Source organism: Scophthalmus maximus, chromosome 9 (genome assembly GCF_022379125.1).
Source record: "Scophthalmus maximus strain ysfricsl-2021 chromosome 9, ASM2237912v1, whole genome shotgun sequence".
Classification (NCBI taxonomy): domain Eukaryota; kingdom Metazoa; phylum Chordata; class Actinopteri; order Pleuronectiformes; family Scophthalmidae; genus Scophthalmus; species Scophthalmus maximus.
This window is the reverse complement of record NC_061523.1, coordinates 5,321,256-5,340,588: the sequence shown is the minus strand read 5'-3', so window position 1 is coordinate 5,340,588 and position 19,333 is coordinate 5,321,256. Positions and strand designations below refer to the sequence as shown.

The 19,333-nt window shown below is 42.4% G+C and overlaps 19 non-coding genes across 19 annotated transcripts; all 19 read left to right on the top strand.

The window, feature by feature from the left end:
• The first annotated feature begins 434 nt into the window (after nucleotides 1–434).
• Nucleotides 435–516, top strand: trnal-aag. Its single transcript has one exon. It is a non-coding gene; the product is annotated as a tRNA-Leu (tRNA).
• A 1,549-nt stretch (nucleotides 517–2,065) lies between these two features.
• Nucleotides 2,066–2,147, top strand: trnal-aag. Its single transcript has one exon. It is a non-coding gene; the product is annotated as a tRNA-Leu (tRNA).
• Nucleotides 2,148–2,590: 443 nt separating this feature from the next.
• On the top strand, nucleotides 2,591–2,672 carry trnal-aag. The gene has a single exon. It is a non-coding gene; the product is annotated as a tRNA-Leu (tRNA).
• Nucleotides 2,673–8,317: 5,645 nt separating this feature from the next.
• trnal-uag lies at nucleotides 8,318–8,399 on the top strand. The gene has a single exon. It is a non-coding gene; the product is annotated as a tRNA-Leu (tRNA).
• Nucleotides 8,400–9,812: 1,413 nt separating this feature from the next.
• Nucleotides 9,813–9,884, top strand: trnam-cau. The gene has a single exon. It is a non-coding gene; the product is annotated as a tRNA-Met (tRNA).
• Nucleotides 9,885–10,368: 484 nt separating this feature from the next.
• On the top strand, nucleotides 10,369–10,440 carry trnam-cau. Its single transcript has one exon. It is a non-coding gene; the product is annotated as a tRNA-Met (tRNA).
• A 999-nt stretch (nucleotides 10,441–11,439) lies between these two features.
• Nucleotides 11,440–11,521, top strand: trnal-uag. Its single transcript has one exon. It is a non-coding gene; the product is annotated as a tRNA-Leu (tRNA).
• Nucleotides 11,522–11,819: 298 nt separating this feature from the next.
• On the top strand, nucleotides 11,820–11,891 carry trnam-cau. Its single transcript has one exon. It is a non-coding gene; the product is annotated as a tRNA-Met (tRNA).
• A 485-nt stretch (nucleotides 11,892–12,376) lies between these two features.
• On the top strand, nucleotides 12,377–12,448 carry trnam-cau. Its single transcript has one exon. It is a non-coding gene; the product is annotated as a tRNA-Met (tRNA).
• Nucleotides 12,449–12,932: 484 nt separating this feature from the next.
• Nucleotides 12,933–13,004, top strand: trnam-cau. Its single transcript has one exon. It is a non-coding gene; the product is annotated as a tRNA-Met (tRNA).
• A 472-nt stretch (nucleotides 13,005–13,476) lies between these two features.
• On the top strand, nucleotides 13,477–13,548 carry trnam-cau. Its single transcript has one exon. It is a non-coding gene; the product is annotated as a tRNA-Met (tRNA).
• A 631-nt stretch (nucleotides 13,549–14,179) lies between these two features.
• On the top strand, nucleotides 14,180–14,261 carry trnal-aag. The gene has a single exon. It is a non-coding gene; the product is annotated as a tRNA-Leu (tRNA).
• A 297-nt stretch (nucleotides 14,262–14,558) lies between these two features.
• trnam-cau lies at nucleotides 14,559–14,630 on the top strand. The gene has a single exon. It is a non-coding gene; the product is annotated as a tRNA-Met (tRNA).
• Nucleotides 14,631–15,627: 997 nt separating this feature from the next.
• trnal-aag lies at nucleotides 15,628–15,709 on the top strand. The gene has a single exon. It is a non-coding gene; the product is annotated as a tRNA-Leu (tRNA).
• A 453-nt stretch (nucleotides 15,710–16,162) lies between these two features.
• Nucleotides 16,163–16,244, top strand: trnal-aag. Its single transcript has one exon. It is a non-coding gene; the product is annotated as a tRNA-Leu (tRNA).
• Nucleotides 16,245–16,697: 453 nt separating this feature from the next.
• Nucleotides 16,698–16,779, top strand: trnal-aag. The gene has a single exon. It is a non-coding gene; the product is annotated as a tRNA-Leu (tRNA).
• Nucleotides 16,780–18,025: 1,246 nt separating this feature from the next.
• Nucleotides 18,026–18,097, top strand: trnam-cau. Its single transcript has one exon. It is a non-coding gene; the product is annotated as a tRNA-Met (tRNA).
• Nucleotides 18,098–18,478: 381 nt separating this feature from the next.
• On the top strand, nucleotides 18,479–18,550 carry trnam-cau. The gene has a single exon. It is a non-coding gene; the product is annotated as a tRNA-Met (tRNA).
• A 441-nt stretch (nucleotides 18,551–18,991) lies between these two features.
• trnal-aag lies at nucleotides 18,992–19,073 on the top strand. Its single transcript has one exon. It is a non-coding gene; the product is annotated as a tRNA-Leu (tRNA).
• Nucleotides 19,074–19,333: the final 260 nt, after the last annotated feature.

The window sequence follows — 19,333 nt, the reverse complement described above, 5'->3', positions numbered from 1 at the left end:
CTTAACTCTGTTCAGAGGCCTGGTTTGTTTGTTACAGATTAGAGGTACATCATACAGGCCTTTGAATGTTGAATACTTCAAGATCAGGAGTTCCGGAAGGTACTTTCACAATGGAGGGGAGATAACATGTTTCAAGAACTTTGGTTTGAGCATTTATTGCATGCCAGTAACACATTAAGACACTTTACCTTGCAAATCATTCAGTTCTAGCCCTGTCTTATACTTACTTTCAAGGTGCATATTAGAAAATGAATGAAGATCACACAAATATTTGGGGGGATAGTTTTTCTAGTATAGAAGAGCAGATTGGCGCAGAGGAAGCGTGCTGGGCTCAAGGCCAACATCACCAGCTTTGGGATATTTTTTTCTGCTTAGTACCTCCATATGGAAGGTAAGAGCCATGACAATTCGGAAGAAAAAAAGTACTTTATCAAGGTAGTGTGGCCGAGTGGTCTAAGGCGCTGGATTAAGGCTCCAGTCTCTAAGGAGGCTTGGGTTCAAATCCCACCACTGCCACTTAACTCTGTTCAAAGGTCGGGTTTGTATGTTACAGATTAGAGGTACATCATACAGGCCTTTGAATGTTGAGTACTTCAAGATCAGGAGTTCCGGAAGGTACTTTCACAATGGAGGGGAGATAACATGTTTCATGACTTTGGTTTGAGCATTTATTGCATGCCAGTAACGCATGGCAAGGAGGCTTGGGTTCAAATCCCACCACTGCCACTTAACTCTGTTCAAAGGCCTGGTTTGTATGTTACAGATTAGAGGTACATCATACAGGCCTTTGAATGTTGAATACTTCAAGATCAGGAGTTCCGGAAGGTACTTTCACAATGGAGGGGAGATAACATGTTTCATGACTTTGGTTTGAGCATTTATTGCATGCCAGTAACGCATGGCAAATCATTCAGTTCTAGCACTGTCTTATACTTACTTTGAAGGTGAATATTAGAAAATGAATGAAGATCACACAAATATTTTGGGGGATAATTTTTCTAGTATAGAAGAGCAGAGTGGCGCAGAGGAAGCGTGCTGGGCCCATAACCCAGAGGTCGATGGATCGAAACCATCCTCTGCTAAAGGAAACTTGTGGGGCTCCATGTTATCCCTACCTTGACCGTCCAATGCCATAGGAAGGATCTTCATTAAGCACCTTCCATATGAAGGTGCTTAATGAAAGCTTACTCCAGCTAAGGCGCTGGATTAAAGCTCCAGTCTCTAAGGAGGCGTGGGTCCAATCCCACCACTGCCACTTCACTCTGTTCAAAGTTCTGGTTTGTATGTTACGGATTAGAGGTACATCATGCAGGCATTTGAATGTTGAATACTTCAGGATCAGGACTTCCGGAAGGTACTTTCACAATGGAAGAGATAACATGTTTCATGACTTTGGTTTGAGAATTTATGGCATACCAGTAACGCATTAAGACACTTTACCTTGCAAATCATTCAGTTCTAGCGCTGTGTGATACTTACTTTCAAGGTGCATATTAGAAAATGAATGAAGATCACACAAATATTTGGGGGGATAGTTTTTCAGGTAGAGAAGAGCAGAGTGGCGCAGAGGAAGCGTGCTGGGCCCATAACCCAGAGGTCGATGGATCGAAACCATCCTCTCCTAAAGGAAACTTGTGGGGATCCATGTTATCCCTACCTTGACTTTCCAATGCTATTAGAAGGATCTTCATTAAGCGCCTTCCATATGAAGGTACTAACCAGAACAAAATATCCCAAAGCTGGTGATGTCGGCCTTGAGCCAGCTGCTTGTTGATGGAACTTTTTGGTCAGGTGTCCCTGGACATCATAGAGGTAATGGTGGTGAAAGCTCATCAAAACAGTGCTGATATCCTCCACCATGTTGACATTTCCGCGGTTTACATTAGAGCTAAACAAAACTTTAGGGGTAGCAAGATTATTCTTCCCTTTGGTGTGTTTTGTGTAACTTTCCAATGCAGCGGCTTGCCCGAAGAGGCCATGATACGTTGCAGAACTCTTGCACCAGATTGAACTATGTTTCTACAGAAAGCCATCAGAATTTGGAAGAAAAAAAGAACTTTAACAAGGTAGTGTGGCCGAGTGGTCTAAGGCGCTGGATTAAGGCTCCAGTCTCTAAGGAGGCGTGGGTTCAAATCCCACCACTGCCACTTAACCCTGTTCAAAAGCCTGGTTTGTATGTTACGGATTAGAGGAACATCATACAGGCCTTTGAATGTTGAATACTTCAAGATCAGGAGTTCCGGAAGGTACTTTCACAATGGAAGAGATAACATGTTTCATGAACTTTGGTTTGAGCATTTATTTTTTGCCAGTAACGCATTACGACACTTTACCTTGCAAATCATTTCTAGCGCATTCAGTTCTAGCGCTGTCTTATACTTACTTTCAAGGTGCATATTAGAAAATGAATGAAGATCACACAAATATTTGGGGGGATAGTTTTTCTAGTATAGAAGAGCAGATTGGCGCAGAGGAAGCGTGCTGGGCTCAAGGCCAACATCACCAGCTTTGGGATATTTTTTTCTGCTTAGTACCTTCATATGGAAGGTAAGAGCCATGACAATTCGGAAGAAAAAAAGTACTTTATCAAGGTAGTGTGGCCGAGTGGTCTAAGGCGCTGGATTAAGGCTCCAGTCTCTAAGGAGGCTTGGGTTCAAATCCCACCACTGCCACTTAACTCTGTTCAAAGGTCTGGTTTGTATGTTACAGATTAGAGGTACATCATACAGGCCTTTGAATGTTGAATACTTCAAGATCAGGAGTTCCGGAAGGTACTTTCACAATGGAGGGGAGATAACATGTTTCATGACTTTGGTTTGAGCATTTATTGCATGCCAGTAACGCATGGCAAGGAGGCTTGGGTTCAAATCCCACCACTGCCACTTAACTCTGTTCAAAGGCCTGGTTTGTATGTTACAGATTAGAGGTACATCATACAGGCCTTTGAATGTTGAATACTTCAAGATCAGGAGTTCCGGAAGGTACTTTCACAATGGAGGGGAGATAACATGTTTCATGACTTTGGTTTGAGCATTTATTGCATGCCAGTAACGCATGGCAAATCATTCAGTTCTAGCACTGTCTTATACTTACTTTGAAGGTGAATATTAGAAAATGAATGAAGATCACACAAATATTTTGGGGGATAATTTTTCTAGTATAGAAGAGCAGAGTGGCGCAGAGGAAGCGTGCTGGGCCCATAACCCAGAGGTCGATGGATCGAAACCATCCTCTGCTAAAGGAAACTTGTGGGGCTCCATGTTATCCCTACCTTGACCGTCCAATGCCATAGGAAGGATCTTCATTAAGCACCTTCCATATGAAGGTAGTAAGCAGAACAAAATACCCCAAAGCTTACTCCAGCTAAGGCGCTGGATTAAAGCTCCAGTCTCTAAGGAGGCGTGGATCCAATCCCACCACTGCCACTTCACTCTGTTCAAAGTTCTGGTTTGTATGTTACGGATTAGAGGTACATCATGCAGGCATTTGAATGTTGAATACTTCAAGATCAGCAGTTCCAGAAGGTACTTTCACAATGGAAGAGATAAAAAGTTTCATGAAATTTGGTTTGAGCATTTATTGCATACCAGTAACACATTAAGACACTCTACCTTGCAATTCAATCAGTTCTAGCGCTGTCTTATACTTACTTTCAAGGTGCATATTAGAAAATGAATGAAGATCACACAAATATTTGGGGGGATAATTTTTCTAATCTAGAAGAGCAGAGTGGCGCAGAGGAAGCGTGCTGGGCCCAGAGGTCGATGGATCGAAACCATCCTTTGCTAAAGGAAACTTGTGGGGCTCCATGTTATCCCTACCTTGACCGTCCAATGCCATAGGAAGGATCTTCATTAAACACCTTCCATATGAAGGTAGTAAGCACAACAAAATACCCCAAAGCTTACTCCAGCTAAGGCGCTGGATTAAAGCTCCAGTCTCTAAGGAGGCGTGGGTCCAATCCCACCACTGCCACTTCACTCTGTTCAAAGTTCTGGTTTGTATGTTACGGATTAGAGGTACATCATACAGGCCTTTGAATGTTGAAATCTTCAAGATCAGGACTTCCGGAAGGTACTTTCACAATGGAAGAGATAACATGTTTCATGACTTTTGGTTTGAGAATTTATGGCATACCAGTAACGCATTAAGACACTTTACCTTGCAAATCATTCAGTTCTAGCGCTGTCTTATACTTACTTTGAAGGTGAATATTAGAAAATGAATGAAGATCACACAAATATTTTGGGGGATAATTTTTCTAGTATAGAAGAGCAGAGTGGCGCAGAGGAAGCGTGCTGGGCCCATAACCCAGAGGTCGATGGATCGAAACCATCCTCTGCTAAAGAACACTTGTGGGGCTCCATGTTATCCCTACCTTGACCATCCAATGCCATAGGAAGGATCTTCATTCAGCACCTTCCATATGAAGGTAGTAAGCAGAACAAAATACCCCCAAGCTTACTCCCGCTAAGGCGCTGGATTAAAGCTCCAGTCTCTAAGGAGGCGTGGGTCCAATCCCACCACTGCCACTTCACTCTGTTCAAATGCCTGGTTTGTATGTTACGGATTAGAGGTACATCATACAGGCCTTTGAATGTTGAAATCTTCAAGATCAGGACTTCCGGAAGGTACTTTCACAATGGAAGAGATAACATGTTTCATGACTTTGGTTTGAGCATTTATTGCATGCCAGTAACACATTAAGACACTTTACCTTGCAATTCAATCAGTTCTAGCGCTGTCTTATACTTACTTTCAAGGTCAATATTAGAAAATGAATGAAGATCACATAAATATTTGGGGGGGATAGTTTTTCTAGTATAGAAGAGCAGAGTGGCGCAGAGGAAGCGTGCTGGGCCCATAACCCAGAGGTCGATGGATCGAAACCATCCTCTGCTAAAGGAAACCTGCGGGGTTCAATGTTATCCCTACCTTGACCGTCCAATGCCATAGGAAGGATCTTCATTAAGCACCTTCAATATGAAGGTAGTAAGCAGAACAAAATATCCCTGAACTTACTCCAGCTAAGGTGCTGGATTAAGGCTCTAGTCTCTAAGGAGGCGTGGGTTCAAATCCCACCACTGCCACTTAACTCTGTTCAAAGGCCTGGTTTGTATGTTACAGATTAGAGGTACATCATACAGGCCTTTGAATGTTGAATACTTCAAGATCAGGAGTTCCGGAAGGTACTTTCACAATGGAGGGGAGATAACATGTTTCATGACTTTGGTTTGAGCATTTATTGCATGCCAGTAACGCATGGCAAGGAGGCTTGGGTTCAAATCCCACCACTGCCACTTAACTCTGTTCAAAGGCCTGGTTTGTATGTTACAGATTAGAGGTACATCATACAGGCCTTTGAATGTTGAATACTTCAAGATCAGGAGTTCCGGAAGGTACTTTCACAATGGAGGGGAGATAACATGTTTCATGACTTTGGTTTGAGCATTTATTGCATGCCAGTAACGCATGGCAAATCATTCAGTTCTAGCACTGTCTTATACTTACTTTGAAGGTGAATATTAGAAAATGAATGAAGATCACACAAATATTTTGGGGGATAATTTTTCTAGTATAGAAGAGCAGAGTGGCGCAGAGGAAGCGTGCTGGGCCCATAACCCAGAGGTCGATGGATCGAAACCATCCTCTGCTAAAGGAAACTTGTGGGGCTCCATGTTATCCCTACCTTGACCGTCCAATGCCATAGGAAGGATCTTCATTAAGCACCTTCCATATGAAGGTAGTAAGCAGAACAAAATACCCCAAAGCTTACTCCAGCTAAGGCGCTGGATTAAAGCTCCAGTCTCTAAGGAGGCGTGGATCCAATCCCACCACTGCCACTTCACTCTGTTCAAAGTTCTGGTTTGTATGTTACGGATTAGAGGTACATCATGCAGGCATTTGAATGTTGAATACTTCAAGATCAGCAGTTCCAGAAGGTACTTTCACAATGGAAGAGATAAAAAGTTTCATGAAATTTGGTTTGAGCATTTATTGCATACCAGTAACACATTAAGACACTCTACCTTGCAATTCAATCAGTTCTAGCGCTGTCTTATACTTACTTTCAAGGTGCATATTAGAAAATGAATGAAGATCACACAAATATTTGGGGGGATAATTTTTCTAATCTAGAAGAGCAGAGTGGCGCAGAGGAAGCGTGCTGGGCCCAGAGGTCGATGGATCGAAACCATCCTTTGCTAAAGGAAACTTGTGGGGCTCCATGTTATCCCTACCTTGACCGTCCAATGCCATAGGAAGGATCTTCATTAAACACCTTCCATATGAAGGTAGTAAGCAGAACAAAATACCCCAAAGCTTACTCCAGCTAAGGCGCTGGATTAAAGCTCCAGTCTCTAAGGAGGCGTGGGTCCAATCCCACCACTGCCACTTCACTCTGTTCAAAGTTCTGGTTTGTATGTTACGGATTAGAGGTACATCATACAGGCCTTTGAATGTTGAAATCTTCAAGATCAGGACTTCCGGAAGGTACTTTCACAATGGAAGAGATAACATGTTTCATGACTTTGGTTTGAGAATTTATGGCATACCAGTAACGCATTAAGACACTTTACCTTGCAAATCATTCAGTTCTAGCGCTGTCTTATACTTACTTTGAAGGTGAATATTAGAAAATGAATGAAGATCACACAAATATTTTGGGGGATAATTTTTCTAGTATAGAAGAGCAGAGTGGCGCAGAGGAAGCGTGCTGGGCCCATAACCCAGAGGTCGATGGATCGAAACCATCCTCTGCTAAAGAACACTTGTGGGGCTCCATGTTATCCCTACCTTGACCATCCAATGCCATAGGAAGGATCTTCATTCAGCACCTTCCATATGAAGGTAGTAAGCAGAACAAAATACCCCCAAGCTTACTCCCGCTAAGGCGCTGGATTAAAGCTCCAGTCTCTAAGGAGGCGTGGGTCCAATCCCACCACTGCCACTTCACTCTGTTCAAAGTTCTGGTTTGTATGTTACGGATTAGAGGTACATCATTCAGGCATTTGAATGTTGAATACTTCAAGATCAGCAGTTCCAGAAGATACTTTCACAATGGAAGAGATAAAAAGTTTCATGAACTTTGGTTTGAGCATCTATTGCATGCCAGTAACACATTAAGACACTTTACCTTGCAATTCAATCAGTTCTAGCACTGTCTTATACTTACTTTCAAGGTGCATATTAGAAAATGAATGAAGATCACACAAATATTTGGGGGGATAATTTTTATAATATAGAAGAGCAGAGTGGCGCAGAGGAAGCGTGCTGGGCCCATAACCCAGAGGTCGATGGATCGAAACCATCCTCTACTAAAGGAAACTTGTGGGGCTCCATGTTATCCCTACCTTGACCGTCCAATGCCATAGGAAGGATCTTCATTAAGCACCTTCAATATGAAGGTAGTAAGCAGAACAAAATATCCCTGAACTTACTCCAGCTAAGGTGCTGGATTAAGGCTCTAGTCTCTAAGGAGGCGTGGGTTCAAATCCCACCACTGCCACTTAACTCTGTTCAAATGCCTGGTTTGTATGTTACGGATTAGAGGTACATCATACAGGCCTTTGAATGTTGAAATCTTCAAGATCAGGACTTCCGGAAGGTACTTTCACAATGGAAGAGATAACATGTTTCATGACTTTGGTTTGAGCATTTATTGCATGCCAGTAACACATTAAGACACTTTACCTTGCAATTCAATCAGTTCTAGCGCTGTCTTATACTTACTTTCAAGGTCAATATTAGAAAATGAATGAAGATCACATAAATATTTGGGGGGGATAGTTTTTCTAGTATAGAAGAGCAGAGTGGCACAGAGGAAGTGGCTGGGCCCATAACCCAGAGGTCGATGGGTCGAAACCATCCTCTGCTAAAGGAAACTTGTGAGGATCCATGTTATCCCTACCTTGACTTTCCAATGCTATTAGAAGGATCTTCATTAAGCACCTTCCATATGAAGGTACTAAGCAGAACAAAATATCCCAAAGCTGGTGATGTTGGCCTTCAGCCAGCCGCTTGTTGATGGAAATCTTTGGTCAAGTGTCCCTGGACATCATAGAGGTAATGGTGGTGAAAGCTCATCAAAACATTGCTGATATCCTCCACCATGTTCACATTTCCTCGGTTTACATTAGAGCTAAAAAAAACTTTAGGGTTAGCAAGATTATTCTTCCCTTTGGTGTGTTTTGTGTAACTTTCCAATGCAGCGGCTTGCCCGAAGAGCCCATGATACGTTGCAGAACTCTTGCACCAGATTGAACTATGTTTCTACAGAAAGCCATCTGGATTGGGAAGAAAAAAAGCACTTTGACAAGGTAGTGTGGCCGAGTGGTCTAAGGCGCTGGATTTAGGCTCCAGTCTCTCAGGAGACGTGGGTTCAAATCCCACCACTGCCACTTTACTGTGTTCAAAGGCCTGGTTTGTATGTTACTGATTAGAGGTACATTATGCAGGCATTTGAATGTTGAAAACTTCGAGATCAGGAGTTCCGGAAGGTAATTTCACAATGGAAGAGATAACATGTTTCATGACTTTGGTTTGAGCATTTATTTTTTGCCAGTAACACATTAAGACACTTTACCTTGCAATTCAATCAGTTCTAGCGCTGTCTTATACTTACTTTCAAGGTGAATATTAGAAAATGAATGAAGATCACATAAATATTTGGGGGGGATAGTTTTTCTAGTATAGAAGAGCAGAGTGGCGCAGAGGAAGCGTGCTGGGCCCATAACCCAGAGGTCGATGGATCGAAACCATCCTCTGCTAAAGGAAACCTGCGGGGTTCCATGTTATCCCTACCTTGACCGTCCAATGCCATTATAAGGATCTTCATTAAGCTCCTTCCATATGAAGGTAGTAAACAGAACAAAATATCCCAAAACTTACTCCAGCTAAATCGCTGGATTAAGGCTCCAGTCTCTAAGGAGGCGTGGGTTCAAATCCCACCACTGCCACTTAACTCTGTTCAAAGGCCTGGTTTGTATGTTACTGATTAGAGGTACATCATACAGGCATTTGAATGTTGAAAACTTCGAGATCAGGAGTTCCGGAAGGTAATTTCACAATGGAAGAGATAACATGTTTCATGACTTTGGTTTGAGCATTTATTTTTTGCCAGTAACACATTAAGACACTTTACCTTGCAATTCAATCGGTTCTAGCGCTGTCTTATACTTACTTTCAAGGTGAATATTAGAAAATGAATGAAGATCACATAAATATTTGGGGGGGATAGTTTTTCTAGTATAGAAGAGCAGAGTGGCGCAGAGGAAGCGTGCTGGGCCCATAACCCAGAGGTCGATGGATCGAAACCATCCTCTGCTAAAGGAAACTTGTGGGGCTCCATGTTATCCCTACCTTGACCGTCCAATGCCATAGGAAGGATCTTCATTAAGCACCTTCCATATGAAGGTAGTAAGCAGAACAAAATACCCCAAAGCTTACTCCAGTTAAGGCGCTGGATTAAAGCTCCAGTCTCTAAGGAGGCGTGGGTCCAATCACACCACTGCCACTTAACTCTGTTCGAAGTTCTGGTTTGTATGTTACGGATTAGAGGTACATCATACAGGCCTTTGAATGTTGAGATCTTCAAGATCAGGAGTTCCGGAAGGTACTTTCACAATGGAAGAGATAACATGTTTCATGACTTTGGTTTGAGCATTTATTGCATGCCAGTAACACATTAAGACACTTTACCTTGCAATTCAATCAGTTCTAGCGCTGTCTTATACTTACTTTCAAGGTGAATATTAGAAAATGAATGAAGATCACATAAATATTTGGGTGGGATAGTTTTTCTAGTATAGAAGAGCAGAGTGGCGCAGAGGAAGCGTGCTGGGCCCATAACCCAGAGGTCGATGGATCGAAACCATCCTCTGCTAAAGGAAACCTGCGGGGTTCAATGTTATCCCTACCTTGACCGTCCAATGCCATAGGAAGGATCTTCATTAAACACCTTCCATATGAAGGTAGTAAGCAGAACAAAATACCCCAAAGCTTACTCCAGCTAAGGCGCTGGATTAAAGCTCCAGTCTCTAAGGAGGCGTGGGTCCAATCCCACCACTGCCACTTCACTCTGTTCAAAGTTCTGGTTTGTATGTTACGGATTAGAGGTACATCATACAGGCCTTTGAATGTTGAAATCTTCAAGATCAGGACTTCCGGAAGGTACTTTCACAATGGAAGAGATAACATGTTTCATGACTTTGGTTTGAGAATTTATGGCATACCAGTAACGCATTAAGACACTTTACCTTGCAAATCATTCAGTTCTAGCGCTGTCTTATACTTACTTTGAAGGTGAATATTAGAAAATGAATGAAGATCACACAAATATTTTGGGGGATAATTTTTCTAGTATAGAAGAGCAGAGTGGCGCAGAGGAAGCGTGCTGGGCCCATAACCCAGAGGTCGATGGATCGAAACCATCCTCTGCTAAAGGAAACCTGCGGGGTTCAATGTTATCCCTACCTTGACCGTCCAATGCCATAGGAAGGATCTTCATTAAGCACCTTCAATATGAAGGTAGTAAGCAGAACAAAATATCCCTGAACTTACTCCAGCTAAGGTGCTGGATTAAGGCTCTAGTCTCTAAGGAGGCGTGGGTTCAAATCCCACCACTGCCACTTAACTCTGTTCAAAGGCCTGGTTTGTATGTTACGGATTAGAGGTACATCATGCAGGCATTTGAATGTTGAATACTTCAAGATCAGCAGTTCCAGAAGGTACTTTCACAATGGAAGAGATAAAAAGTTTCATGAACTTTGGTTTGAGCATTTATTGCATGCCAGTAACACATTAAGACACTTTATCTTGCAATTCAATCAGTTCTAGCGCTGTCTTATACTTACTTTCAAGGTGAATATTAGAAAATGAATGAAGATCACACAAATATTTGGGGGGGATAGTTTTTCTAGTATAGAAGAGCAGAGTGGCACAGAGGAAGTGGCTGGGCCCATAACCCAGAGGTCGATGGATCGAAACCATCCTCTGCTAAAGGAAACTTGTGAGGATCCATGTTATCCCTACCTTGACTTTCCAATGCTATTAGAAGGATCTTCATTAAGCACCTTCCATATGAAGGTACTAAGCAGAACAAAATATCCCAAAGCTGGTGATGTTGGCCTTCAGCCAGCCGCTTGTTGATGGAAATCTTTGGTCAAGTGTCCCTGGACATCATAGAGGTAATGGTGGTGAAAGATCATCAAAACATTGCTGATATCCTCCACCATGTTCACATTTCCTCGGTTTACATTAGAGCTAAAAAAAACTTTAGGGTTAGCAAGATTATTCTTCCCTTTGGTGTGTTTTGTGTAACTGTCCAATGCAGCGGCTTGCCCGAAGAGCCCATGATACGTTGCAGAACTCTTGCACCAGATTGAACTATGTTTCTACAGAAAGCCATCAGGATTGGGAAGAAAAAAAGCACCTTGACAAGGTAGTGTGGCCGAGTGGTCTAAGGCGCTGGATTTAGGCTCCAGTCTCTCAGGAGATGTGGGTTCAAATCCCACCACTGCCACTTTACTGTGTTCAAAGACCTGGTTTGTATGTTACTGATTAGAGGTACATTATGCAGGCATTTGAATGTTGAAAACTTCGAGATCAGGAGTTCCGGAAGGTAATTTCACAATGGAAGAGATAACATGTTTCATGACTTTGGTTTGAGCATTTATTTTTTGCCAGTAACACATTAAGACACTTTACCTTGCAATTCAATCAGTTCTAGCGCTGTCTTATACTTACTTTCAAGGTGAATATTAGAAAATGAATGAAGATCACATAAATATTTGGGGGGGATAGTTTTTCTAGTATAGAAGAGCAGAGTGGCGCAGAGGAAGCGTGCTGGGCCCATAACCCAGAGGTCGATGGATCGAAACCATCCTCTGCTAAAGGAAACCTGCGGGGTTCCATGTTATCCCTACCTTGACCGTCCAATGCCATTATAAGGATCTTCATTAAGCTCCTTCCATATGAAGGTAGTAAACAGAACAAAATATCCCAAAACTTACTCCAGCTAAATCGCTGGATTAAGGCTCCAGTCTCTAAGGAGGCGTGGGTTCAAATCCCACCACTGCCACTTAACTCTGTTCAAAGGCCTGGTTTGTATGTTACTGATTAGAGGTACATCATACAGGCCTTTGAATGTTGAATACTTCAAGATCAGGAGTTCCGGAAGGTACTTTCACAATGGAAGAGATAACATGTTTCATGACTTTGGTTTGAGCATTTATTTTTTGCCAGTAAGGCATTACGACACTTTACCTTGCAAATCATTCAGTTCTAGCGCTGTCTTGTACTTACTTTCAAGGTGTATATTAGAAAATGAATTAAGATCACACAAATATTTGGGGGGATAGTTTTTCTAATATAGAAGAGCAGAGTGGCGCAGAGGAAGCGTGCTGGGCCCATAACCCAGAGGTCGATGGATCGAAACCATCCTCTGCTAAAGGAAACTTGTGGGGCTCCATGTTATCCCTACCTTGACCGTCCAATGCCATAGGAAGGATCTTCATTAAGCACCTTCCATATGAAGGTAGTAAGCAGAACAAAATACCCCAAAGCTTACTCCAGTTAAGGCGCTGGATTAAAGCTCCAGTCTCTAAGGAGGCGTGGGTCCAATCACACCACTGCCACTTAACTCTGTTCAAAGTTCTGGTTTGTATGTTACGGATTAGAGGTACATCATGCAGGCATTTGAATGTTGAATACTTCAAGATCAGGAGTTCCGGAAAGTACTTTCACAATGGAAGAGATAACATGTTTCATGACTTTGATTTGAGCATTTATTTTTTGCCAGGAAGGCATTACAACACTTTAACTTGCAAATCATTCAGTTCTAGCGCTGTCTTGTACTTACTTTAAAGGTGTATATTAGAAAATGAATGAAGATCACACAAATATTTGGGGGGATAGTTTTTCAGGTAGAGAAGAGCAGAGTGGCGCAGAGGAAGCGTGCTGGGCCCATAACCCAGAGGTCGATGGATCGAAACCATCCTCTGCTAAAGGAAACTTGTGGGGCTCCATGTTATCCCTACCTTGACCGTCCAATGCCATAGGAAGGATCTTCATTAAGCACCTTCCATATGAAGGTGCTTAATGAAAGCTTACTCCAGCTAAGGCGCTGGATTAAGGCTCCAGTCTCTAAGGAGGCTTGGGTTCAAATCCCACCACTGCCACTTAACTCTGTTCAAAGTTCTGGTTTGTATGTTACGGATTAGAGGTACATCATACAGGCATTTGAATGTTGAAAACTTCGAGATCAGGAGTTCCGGAAGGTAATTTCACAATGGAAGAGATAACATGTTTAATGACTTTGGTTTGAGCATTTATTTTTTGCCAGTAACACATTAAGACACTTTACCTTGCAATTCAATCAGTTCTAGCGCTGTCTTATACTTACTTTCAAGGTGAATATTAGAAAATGAATGAAGATCACATAAATATTTGGGGGGGATAGTTTTTCTAGTATAGAAGAGCAGAGTGGCGCAGAGGAAGCGTGCTGGGCCCATAACCCAGAGGTCGATGGATCGAAACCATCCTCTGCTAAAGGAAACTTGTGGGGCTCCATGTTATCCCTACCTTGACCGTCCAATGCCATAGGAAGGATCTTCATTAAGCACCTTCCATATGAAGGTAGTAAGCAGAACAAAATACCCCAAAGCTTACTCCAGTTAAGGCGCTGGATTAAGGCTCCAGTCTCTAAGGAGGCGTGGGTTCAAATCCCACCACTGCCACTTAACTCTGTTCAAAAGCCTGGTTTGTACGTTACAGATTAGAGGAACATCATACAGGCCTTTGAATGTTGAATACTTCAAGATCAGGAGTTCTGGAAGGTACTTTCACAATGGAAGAGATAACATGTTTCATGAACTTTGGTTTGAGCATTTATTTTTTGCCAGTAGCGCATTACGACACTTTACCTTGCAAATCATTTCTAGCGCATTCAGTTCTAGCGCTGTCTTATACTTACTTTCAAGGTGCATATTAGAAAATGAATGAAGATCACACAAATATTTGGGGGGATAGTTTTTCTAGTATAGAAGAGCAGATTGGCGCAGAGGAAGCGTGCTGGGCTCAAGGCCAACATCACCAGCTTTGGGATATTTTTTTCTGCTTAGTACCTTCATATGGAAGGTAATAGCCATGACAATTCGGAAGAAAAAAAGTACTTTATCAAGGTAGTGTGGCCGAGTGGTCTAAGGCGCTGGATTAAGGCTCCAGTCTCTAAGGAAGCGTGGGTTCAAATCCCACCACTGCCACTTAACTCTGTTCAAAGGCCTGGTTTGTATGTTACGGATTAGAGGAACATCATACAGGCCTTTGAATGTTGAATACTTCAAGATCAGGAGTTCCGGAAGGTACTTTCACAATGGAAGAGATAACATGTTTCATGACTTTGGTTTGAGAATTTATGGCATACCAGTAACGCATTAAGACACTTTACCTTGCAAATCGTTCAGTTCTAGCGCTGTCTTATACTTACTTTCAAGGTGCATATTAGAAAATGAATGAAGATCACACAAATATTGGGGGGGATAGTTTTTCTAGTATAGAAGAGCAGAGTGGCGCAGAGGAAGCGTGCTGGGCCCATAACCCAGAGGTCGATGGATCGAAACCATCCTCTGCTAAAGGAAACTTGTGGGGCTCCATGTTATCCCTACCTTGACCGTCCAATGCCATAGGAAGGATCTTCATTAAACACCTTCCATATGAAGGTAGTAAGCAGAACAAAATACCCCAAAGCTTACTCCAGCTAAGGCGCTGGATTAAAGCTCCAGTCTCTAAGGAGGCGTGGGTCCAATCCCACCACTGCCACTTCACTCTGTTCAAAGTTCTGGTTTGTATGTTACGGATTAGAGGTACATCATACAGGCCTTTGAATGTTGAAATCTTCAAGATCAGGACTTCCGGAAGGTACTTTCACAATGGAAGAGATAACATGTTTCATGACTTTGGTTTGAGAATTTATGGCATACCAGTAACGCATTAAGACACTTTACCTTGCAAATCATTCAGTTCTAGCGCTGTCTTATACTTACTTTCAAGGTGCATATTAGAAAATGAATGAAGATCACACAAATATTTGGGGGGATAGTTTTTCAAGTATAGAAGAGCAGAGTGGCGCAGAGGAAGCGTGCTGGGCCCATAACCCAGAGGTCGATGGATCAAAACCATCCTCTGCTAAAGGAAACTTGTGGGGATCCATGTTATCCCTACCTTGACTTTCCAATGCTATTAGAAGGATCTTCATTAAGCACCTTCCATATGAAGGTACTAACCAGAACAAAATATCCCAAAGCTGGTGATGTCGGCCTTGAGCCAGCCGCTTGTTGATGGAAATTTTTGGTCAGGTGTCCCTGGACATCATACAGGTAATGGTGGTGAAAGCTCATCAAAACAGTGCTGATATCCTCCACCATGTTGACATTTCCGCGGTTTACATTAGAGCTAAACAAAACTTTAGGGGTAGCAAGATTATTCTTCCCTTTGGTGTGTTTTGTGTAACTTTCCAATGCAGCGGCTTGCCCGAAGAGGCCATGATACGTTGCAGAACTCTTGCACCAGATTGAACTATGTTTCTACAGAAAGCCATCAGAATTTGGAAGAAAAAAAGAACTTTAACAAGGTAGTGTGGCCGAGTGGTCTAAGGCGCTGGATTAAGGCTCCAGTCTCTAAGGAGGCGTGGGTTCAAATCCCACCACTGCCACTTAACTCTGTTCAAAAGCCTGGTTTGTATGTTACGGATTAGAGGAACATCATACAGGCCTTTGAATGTTGAATACTTCAAGATCAGGAGTTCCGGAAGGTACTTTCACAATGGAAGAGATAACATGTTTCATGAACTTTGGTTTGAGCATTTATTTTTTGCCAGTAACTAATAGTAACGCATTACGACACTTTACCTTGCAAATCATTTCTAGCGCATTCAGTTCTAGCGCTGTCTTATACTTACTTTCAAGGTGCATATTAGAAAATGAATGAAGATCACACAAATATTTGGGGGGATAGTTTTTCTAGTATAGAAGAGCAGATTGGCGCAGAGGAAGCGTGCTGGGCTCAAGGCCAACATCACCAGCTTTGGGATATTTTTTTCTGCTTAGTACCTTCATATGGAAGGTAAGAGCCATGACAATTCGGAAGAAAAAAAGTACTTCATCAAGGTAGTGTGGCCGAGTGGTCTAAGGCGCTGGATTAAGGCTCCAGTCTCTAAGGAGGCTTGGGTTCAAATCCCACCACTGCCACTTAACTCTGTTCAAAAGCCTGGTTTGTATGTTACGGATTAGAGGAACATCATACAGGCCTTTGAATGTTGAATACTTCAAGATCAGGAGTTCCGGAAGGTACTTTCACAATGGAAGAGATAACATGTTTCATGAACTTTGGTTTGAGCATTTATTTTTTGCCAGTAACTAATAGTAACGCATTACGACACTTTACCTTGCAAATCATTTCTAGCGCATTCAGTTCTAGCGCTGTCTTATACTTACTTTCAAGGTGCATATTAGAAAATGAATGAAGATCACACAAATATTTGGGGGGATAGTTTTTCTAGTATAGAAGAGCAGATTGGCGCAGAGGAAGCGTGCTGGGCTCAAGGCCAACATCACCAGCTTTGGGATATTTTTTTCTGCTTAGTACCTTCATATGGAAGGTAAGAGCCATGACAATTCGGAAGAAAAAAAGTACTTCATCAAGGTAGTGTGGCCGAGTGGTCTAAGGCGCTGGATTAAGGCTCCAGTCTCTAAGGAGGCTTGGGTTCAAATCCCACCACTGCCACTTAACTCTGTTCAAAGGCCTGGTTTGTATGTTACAGATTAGAGGTACATCATACAGGCCTTTGAATGTTGAATACTTCAAGATCAGGAGTTCCGGAAGGTACTTTCACAATGGAGGGGAGATAACATGTTTCATGACTTTGGTTTGAGCATTTATTGCATGCCAGTAACGCATGGCAAGGAGGCTTGGGTTCAAATCCCACCACTGCCACTTAACTCTGTTCAAAGGCCTGGTTTGTATGTTACAGATTAGAGGTACATCATACAGGCCTTTGAATGTTGAATACTTCAAGATCAGGAGTTCCGGAAGGTACTTTCACAATGGAGGGGAGATAACATGTTTCATGACTTTGGTTTGAGCATTTATTGCATGCCAGTAACGCATGGCAAATCATTCAGTTCTAGTGCTGTCTTATACTTACTTTGAAGGTGAATATTAGAAAATGAATGAAGATCACACAAATATTTGGGGGGATAGTTTTTCTAGTATAGAAGAGCAGAGTGGCGCAGAGGAAGCTTGCTGGGCCCATAACCCAGAGGTCGATGGATCGGAACCATTCTCCGCTAAAGGAAACTTGCGGGGCTCCATATTATGCCTACGTTGACTTTCCAATGCCATTAGAAGGATCTTAACTAAGCACCTTCCATATGAAGGTAGTAAGCAGAACAAAATACCTCAAAGCTTACTTGAGCTAAGGCGCTGGATTAAGGCTCCAGTCTCTAAGGAGGCGTGGGTTCAAATTCCAACACTGCCACTTAACTCTGTTCAAAGGCCTGGTTTGTATGTTACAGATTAGAGGTACATCATACAGGCCTTTGAATGTTGAATACTTCAAGATCAGGAGTTCCGGAAGGTACTTTCACAATGGAAGAGATAACATGTTTCATGACTTTGGTTTGAGCATTTATTACATGCCAGTAACGCATGGCAAGGAGGCTTGGGTTCAAATCCCACCACTGCCACTTAACTCTGTTCAAAGGCCTGGTTTGTATGTTACAGATTAGAGGTACATCATACAGGCCTTTGAATGTTGAATACTTCAAGATCAGGAGTTCCGGAAGGTACTTTCACAATGGAGGGGAGATAACATGTTTCATGACTTTGGTTTGAGCATTTATTGCATGCCAGTAACGCATGGCAAATCATTCAGTTCTAGCGCTGTCTTATACTTACTTTGAAGGTGAATATTAGAAAATGAATGAAGATCACACAAATATTTTGGGGGATAATTTTTCTAGTATAGAAGAGCAGAGTGGCGCAGAGGAAGCGTGCTGGGCCCATAACCCAGAGGTCGATGGATCGAAACCATCCTCTGCTAAAGGAAACTTGTGGGGCTCCATGTTATCCCTACCTTGACCGTCCAATGCCATAGGAAGGATCTTCATTAAGCACCTTCCATATGAAGGTGCTTAATGAAAGCTTACTCCAGCTAAGGCGCTGGATTAAAGCTCCAGTCTCTAAGGAGGCGTGGGTCCAATGTTGAATGTTGAATACTTCAGGATCAGGACTTCCGGAAGGTACTTTCACAATGGAAGAGATAACATGTTTCATGACTTTGGTTTGAGCATTATTGCATGCCAGTAACGCATGGCAAATCATTCAGTTCTAGCACTGTCTTATACTTACTTTGAAGGTGAATATTAGAAAATGAATGAAGATCACACAAATATTTTGGGGGATCATTTTTCTAGTATAGAAGAGCAGAGTGGCGCAGAGGAAGCGTGCTGGGCCCATAACCCAGAGGTCGATGGATCGAAACCATCCTCTGCTAAAGGAAACTTGGGGGGATCCATGTTATCCCTACCTTGACTTTCCAATGCTATTAGAAGGATTTTCATTAAGCACCTTCCATATGAAGGTCCTAAGCAGAACAAAATATCCCAAAGCTGGTGATGTTGGCCTTCAGCCGCCTGCTTGTTGATGGAAATCTTTGGTCAAGTGTCCCTGGACATCATAGAGGTAATGGTGGTGAAAGATCATCAAAACAGTGCTGATATCCTCCAGCATGTTGACATTTCCGCGGTTTACATTAGAGCTAAACAAAACTTTAGGGTTAGCAAGATTATTCTTCCCTTTGGTGTGTTTTGTGTAACTTTCCAATGCAGCGGCTTGCCCAAAGAGGCCATGATACGTTGCAGAACTCTTGCACCAGATTGAACTATGTTTCTACAGAAAGCCATCAGAATTTGGAAGAAAAAAAGAACTTTAACAAGGTAGTGTGGCCGAGTGGTCTAAGGCGCTGGATTAAGGCTCCAGTCTCTAAGGAGGCGTGGGTTCAAATCCCACCACTGTCACTTAACTCTGTTCAGAGGCCTGGTTTGTTTGTTACAGATTAGAGGTACATCATACAGGCCTTTGAATGTTGAATACTTCAAGATCAGGAGTTCCGGAAGGTACTTTCACAATGGAGGGGAGATAACATGTTTCAAGAACTTTGGTTTGAGCATTTATTGCATGCCAGTAACACATTAAGACACTTTACCTTGCAAATCATTCAGTTCTAGCGCTGTCTTATACTTACTTTCAAGGTGCATATTAGAAAATGAATGAAGAT